The following is a 7521-nucleotide window of genomic DNA, read 5'->3' on the forward strand; positions in this document are numbered from 1 at the left end:
GAAATAAGTAATTGAAAATTCACCCAAACACTCACATGTTGGTTATTCTGGATGCCTCATGATGCTGAAGCTATCTCTCTGCTAATATCTGCTGACCCTCTCCTCCCACTGTGTTGTTCCAAATTGCTCTATGCCTCTCGCACTGCTAAAACATCCATTGCATTTTCTTAGACTTTGGCACTCTAGCTTTGCCACTATTGCTCAATCACACCCCACTCCAATCGACACTCGTCATGTTTTGATTATCGTTAAGGGCTCTCATAGCAGTACGTGATCCAAGAGTTTAGGCACCTCAAGGATCCTACTCGGTCATGTAGTCCTCTCGACTACAATTCCATGTCGCCCCACCTCTTCTCCATAGGCGCATGAGAACTCATGGCACAATCGTCATCCTTGCCTTCCCTATTAGCTTTCACTAGAGTAGCCTTTGAGTTAGAACCCTCCTCCTTTCCCTTCTTCCAGGGACACTGAGTGGCATAATGTCCAAGTTCCCCACACTTGAAGAATATGACCTTGCAAGTATCCTTCTTCTTTCTCTTTTGCTTCCATTTCCGTCCCGATGATGTGAGAGCTGCATCCTCCTCCTCCTCCTTCTTGACCACAGCTCCTATGTCGCTACTCCATACCTTGCTCAACCTCGTGATCTCTTCTTGTCGAAGATATGTGCACATCTCCTCCCAACTAGGGAGAGTCGCTCTGCCCAAGATGCCTTAGAAAAATGCCTCCCAGTCCTCGGTAGCTGCATTTGGGGTAGTCCTTACCATGAACATAGGATCTGGTGAAGACCCCACGGAAGTCAACTCATCATGAATCCCATGCAACTTGAGGAGGAAGGGATCGATATGCTCTCCATTCTACATTTGGTACTGTCTCAACTAATTTTCTAATAAAATATTCCACTGGATGGAAGTGCCCTCGTACAAGGTGTTCAATGTCTCCCACGTTTCCCTTGTCCTTCTCACTAATGTCTGGTACTACATGATCTTTCACCCAACCTAGGATCATGCACTTGGCCTTCACTTGGGACTCCTCATACTTCTTTAACTAATCATCTTCGACTGGAACAACAACTACTTTCAAGGCATAATCATTGATGCAATATTTTTCTAGGATGACCATGATCGTGGCCATCCAAATGAAAAAATTAGAGGATCCATCTGATCTATCATGTCCCTCAATCCATTTATCGTCATCTCTGCTCAAAAAATAGGACTAGTTCCCTTCTCCCTCTCCTGCTGTTAATCTCGCAAGACTCAGATCTAGATTTCTTCAATGCTAGAAATACTCTAAGGAACAAGCTCCTCTAGACTCCCTGTGAGTCCTGATTTACTTCATAGAAATCCTCTAACCAAATGTCGAATCACTCCTCTCCAATCCTCCTTTGTAGTTGCAACCCGGATCTAGATTTCTTTGGCTAGAATGTGTCAAGGCAGTGACTCCCTCTACCTCGGCTCTGTCTCCACAAACATTGTTCTGCACCAAAAACAACAACATCCCACAATATTCTTAGATCAAATCTTCTTTGATCTCCTAGCCTTGACACCTGAAGAATATGATCTCCTTTGGCTCTACGCAATCATTTCTTGAGTTTGATCAACTCCTCCTAGCGATTGCATCACTCCTTCCTAGTCCAGAATGATGACTTGCTTTTGTGTGAGACTGATCTGCCCCTCTCTTCTTCTACACTAGCCTAGAAGGCTGACGCAATTATGCGTGGGTTCCTCCCAGCTACTGTGTCACCTCCCTTAGCTCAGAATGCTGATGCAGGCACTACGTGAGCCTCTGCATCACCTCTTCTATACTGTTTCACTCTCCCTCTATGTCTCTAGCTCTTGAACAATGTTGCCACTCGGGACAACTACCTCTCTACAGAAAATTCTCTGGACCTCTCGGCTGGTGTCTCCAGTCTCCTATGATATGTAATCCTTTGATACCAAGGGAATTTTTTTTAATCTACACATCAGAAATCCTACTGCAATCACTGGTTTACCATATCCTACTTTTTTTTACATTCAACAAGCTGTTTAATTATTTAAACATGGATGAAAAAACTATTGCAGACTACACATACGTACATATCATGGACTAAAAATGGGATGGGACAAATACACAAGGGACACCATTATTTTTGGACAATCATCCCCGTAAAAACCCAATGCAAGAAAACCAATGCAACATATAGAGGGTTTGTATTATTAAGAATATTTATGAATACAACTAGGGTGCTAAATCTATCTCACCCAACAACGAATAAACTCAGCCAACACCTGGATGAACAAACCCCATAGGTAACTGTGTTGTTCCCAGTGCGGGCAGTGATGCTCCAAGATGTGCACTGTAACTGCATCACTTCCTCTAGGATCTTCTCACTATGTCACTATGGCACTACATCATTGTGTCACTGTGTTATAGACATTTTTGTGCCTTACATCATGAAGCATGAAATGTACATAATCTAAGGGATCCAAAGTCCCTAAAAATGTTGTTCCTACCCCTAGAGGAACAAGGTCAGCAAACCACAACACTCAATAAAAGTTCTCCACCTAAAAACACTCAAAAACAAGGCAATTCTGGATCATGTCAACTGCTCCACTGAGCATCCGCGTTGAATGTCAAGTGCTCCACTATCTACCTGCGTCGAATGTCAACTGCAAAGAAGGCTACCTGCGCTGGGCAAGTTTGGACATGTGGCACAGTCATTCCTCAAGGTGTCAATTCCTAGGAAGCTTCCAAAATGACACTTGGATCAAGGAATTCGACTGGTGATGAGTAAGAGGGTCTAGATCTCCAAGTGGAAGCAAGAACCTCCAAGTGGACTCAAGAACTGAAGAATAACTGAAGTGAGAGAGGACACTAGTCAGCTCTCAAGCTAACTCATCCTTTCTCCAAAACTCCTATATATAGATCTCTCTCATGAGGTCTAAGGAGGCTGGAATCTTGTGAATGTAAAGAATTGTTGTTGGTTTGAGTTTATAACTATTAGGTGATTTGCTTTGAAGGAGGTGAAGAGGAGATTTCTTTCTGCTGGGAAGGTGATGCTGGATTGGGCCTCTTATGGTTGTATCACTTCCTGAACTTTACTTCTTCCATTAATAAAGCATTTGAGGTTCTTCTATATGCATGTGTCTCAATGATGTATTGTTATACTTGTGTATTTGATTTATTCTAATCCTTGAATCAATTATGAATGTATGCTTCTTGTAGTTTCCCTCTCTTGTCATTTTGCAGGATCTTGGTGTAGCTGGGCCAGTGAAAGAGCAAGGAGCTAGGGGCAAGTGGCAACGAGAGAAGATTGGGTCAATCATTAGCAAAAGACATCGGTTAGTGGATCTCTTTCTCCCCTCTTTTACATCTCATAAAGAAGTAATCTCAAATAGCTTTGCTTTGATTGTTGCTGAGGTACTATCACCCTTAGAGTGGGATAGGGTCATTCCGTATTGGATACTTTTCCCAACAACAAATTGGCGACTCCGTTGGGGATCGTATCTTGTTGGTTGTTTGTGTTTTGCTATTCATTTCCTAAACACAGGGAGTACTGAATCGAACTGCATTTGGATCTTTCAAATGCAAAGTAGAGGGCAACTACTCTAGCTCAGTTTCTGGGCATGTTTATGATTTGAAGAGCTGATCCACAAGGACTCTGAACAGCTCTTAGTGATAGCTTTTCATCCTCCTTTTCATCCTTTAGTGTGTACTTGATTGATAGCTTTGATTTGGCCAAAAATTGTTGATTTTTGAGCAATCTGTAACCCGGAAACAAAGAGAAACGAGAGTTTCTCTCTTCATTGCAGGCACTGTGAAGGTAGTCTGCATTTCATCGCAGGTCCCGAAGGGGCTACCTACGCTGAATGTCAAACTGACAGTGTTCTACCTGCGCTGAACCAGTTTTGCCTTGTGTAACTGGGGTTCTCTGGTTTCTGTTGCCCTATTTTCATCCTTGTTTTTGCAGCCTGTTATCAGTCAATGTACCTATCTGAAACCACCTTTCTTTACCACTATTCCGCCTCGGTTGTATAAAGAAACTGTATTTGTTCTTTGTGTATTTCTTACACCATTTGCAGTTTCCCATAACGAAAAGTGAACTAGTCTTGTTGTGGCCTCTTAGATCTAGACCTGTGATAAGTGTCGTTTTGATCTTAAGAGTTAGTTTGTTTGTTGTCCATAGCTGATTGAGCTTTTGCTTTCGTCATATGGTTTGAATTTATGTATTTCTAGTGTTGAAACAAGTAAATCTTAAGGTGTCTTTTGATTTTGGACAAAGCTTGTTTTCTTTCACTTGAAATTGAATTCAAAGTTATACAACATCTTTCTTTTTGTAGCACACCAACATTAAGAAAGAGAAAAGAAATACCTGCATTGTGCATGTGCATTTTGACAGCTTGTATGTTGATTTAGGAAAAAGTGCATTAGTGTGTGCTCTATGATTTGTGTTAAAATATGATGTCTTTATTTTCCCTCAGTAGTTAAGATTTTCAAAGTTGAAAGATTGAAAAGCTTGCTTATCATCTTAGACTGCATTTAGGAGTTGTACCATACACCTCGTGGTGATCCATAAAGGCAAACTGCTAAACAAGATCAACTTAAAATAAATTGAATTCACATAACAACGCTTTGAAACATAACGCAAACACATAGAGTTCTAGGTAGAGACGTGTTCCGGCGTCGTTAAACATAGTGACTGTCGATCTCGAAGAAGGTGGGTGATTCCTCCTGAGAGTCGGTGGCACTAATACGGACTTGTGCTCCCACATACCGTCGCGTATATATTGGGAGACCCCTATAGGAACAAAGCCTTTATCCATAGGAAGCCGTGTCGGCCACCCTACTGATCGCAATGCAGTGAACACAGCATTCACGAAGATCGACCACCCGTACCGTAAAACGTATTCTGTGGTTTTGCGAAAAGTTTGGCACACCCTCTGCCTAGAACTCCAGAGTAGTTTCTTTTGGCCTTTTTCAAACTCTATAACTGAAAAAGTCCATCCGAGCATTTGTCACTTCGGGCTCGTTAAAACATCGAAGGAGACTAGAGTCATCTTTAGCTTTTTCTCGACTCTTAAAAAGTGAAAAAGCAAGTTGTGTCTAAAGCGTCGTTATAAAATTATTTTAAACGGAACATAATCACCTCCTATCCCTGCGTTGATATGTAGGTTGAGAACATGGAACGCCCCAACCAAGGAATTCCCCATGATGGAAATCCTAGTCCTTTCTCCTCTTGGGGAGAAGTTGGTGCGCCCCACATGGCCACATTGTCACTTCCAGGACTGACAATTGGCCTGCCAATTTGGTTATTCTCAACCAATGTAGTTCAGAACACCATGGTTCCTGAACAGTCGAGTCAACAGTTAGATCAGTCTAGAGCTGCCCACCAGCCTTCTACTTCCTATAACTCTTCATCCAATCCTTCATCTTCGCAAGGTAGAGCCGGCAAAAGCCAAGCTCCCATGGAGAAGAAGGAGAAGAAGAAGAGAGAGAAGAAGAAGAAGGAGCCTAAGGCGACTGGGGGCAAGCAAAAGACATCTGACAAAAATCCACACACAGCACAGACCGGGCCTAAATCGCCATGTGTCATATGTAGAGGAGACCACTTCCATAGAGATTGTCCCTGTATTCCCTGGACACTAAGGGACTGGTCCCCTCGTTTGCACAATTCGGGAGCATCAACCTCTGATAGCCATGTTGAATGCTTACCGTCAACCAGCGAAAGTGAAGGTTCAAGACAAAGAGGGGGAGCAAGATCCCCCTGCAGACTGTGTGAAGGCGATCAAGCCATCCACCATTGTCCCTTCGTAGACGAAGCGAAAAGAGTTTTGGAAGATCGTCCGGTTTCACCATTGAGACTTCCTCCTGGATACAAAAAACTCGTGCCAAGTCCTTCGTTGGTTGCGAATACAGCCAGTCCGCTCAAGCGGTCAGCTGAAGCGTCAGTCATTGAAAATGAACCTACTGAATGCAGACCGGACGAAACTCCAAAGGTCGAAATGGCAGTTGACCCGGTTCTCCCTTTAGAAGTTTCATCTTCAAATGACACCATCACTGAAGATTCATCTTCAAATGACAGCCTCACTGAAGAGAATAAGGATGACACCATCCAGATTCTTTTCATCAACACAGACTCTGACGAGCATCAGGGCAATGCACCCATTCCTTTATCGCAGGAAGGAACATCGTCAGGGTCATATCCGGCCGTGTATTCGATCCCACCACCAAGCAACCTGGTTGTGTCCTTTGATTGGAACCAACTAGGCAGACCCGGTTGCCAGCCAGTATACCATTCAAAATCATAGTCCAAATTTACAGAATGGTAATGGCTGGCACTATCATTGATGAAGGGGCATCTGTGAGTATCCTTTCCTCTATTGCTTGGAAAGCACTAGGTTCCCCAGTGCTTTTTCCTGAGATAAGAAATCTCTCGGGTTTCGATAAAGGAACCAGTCGACCATTAGGGATCCTCCCCAATGTGCCTATAACATTGAAAGGGAAGACCGTTCAAATGAACGTGATGGTCGTTCAAGGACCCTTGGATTATAACCTACTCCTTGGACGAGACTATATATATTGCATGCGAGCAATAGTCTCCTCACTCTTTAGAGTAATGTGTTTTCCACACGAAGGAAGAATGGTCAAGCTCGTAGACCAACTTTCATTTCCGGGATCACGCATCGCAAATAGTCACATACCAACCCTGAATGGTCTATTCAATCAAGAAATGTCTCCACCCCTAGTCCTTCTTCCCGATGAGTGCGAGTGATTCGGAAAGATGGGACTGGAACCCAGGGGGCATGCATCCTGGTCTGCTTCAGGCAGAGAAAACCTTGGGTATAAGGTAGAATTTCCGCGAGAGAATATGACTAGTCCATACCCCGTTCGTGGATGGAAGAGGGGTTGTTCTGGAATAGGATTCTTTTGTCAAAGTTACGTGTTTGACAAAGGTCATTCACCCTTGTCTATTTCGGTAGACAGTGCCGAGGAAATGTTTTGTTTGAAAGATTAACGAAACAATCTTTGGGTAACCAGAAAGAGGCAAGCCTCCCTCAATAACACAAATGTTTTGTCTTTGAGTAGTGTTCTTCTCTTGTCGCAAGTAGCTGCTCTCTTGTCGCAAGTAGCTGTTCTCTTGCAATCTTGCGAAAGATCTGTTAAAAGTTGGGCTGCATAAGACCCGTTAAAAATAACGAGAAGACAACTATCGTTAACATTAGACTGGCAAGACGACAAGTAGCTGTGAACACCCAAAGAAAAGAAGAGGTGGTAAGGAGGAGGGGCAGCCTTGAAATTGTATTTTATACCTGGTGGCATGCAACCCTTTTCGAGTGCAAGCAAAGAACGGTTATTTATCTGTTTTTTGGATTAGCCGTTTCCGAACTTGCATAAAGAAAGGATATGGAGTAAAGCTTAGTGAAGATGAAACTCCTTAAAAAATAGAGATCTCACAGGGGACATTTCTTATCTTATGACTGGTATTTCGAGCAGTTTTAGCATTAAGTTCATGCTCGTTAAAAAATAAACGCAAGATCCGAG

The sequence above is a fragment of the Pinus tabuliformis genome, chromosome 9 (genome assembly GCF_031772625.1).
Source record: "Pinus tabuliformis cultivar Carrire ecotype Pingquan chromosome 9, CPIR1, whole genome shotgun sequence".
In the NCBI taxonomy this organism is placed as follows: domain Eukaryota; kingdom Viridiplantae; phylum Streptophyta; class Pinopsida; order Pinales; family Pinaceae; genus Pinus; species Pinus tabuliformis.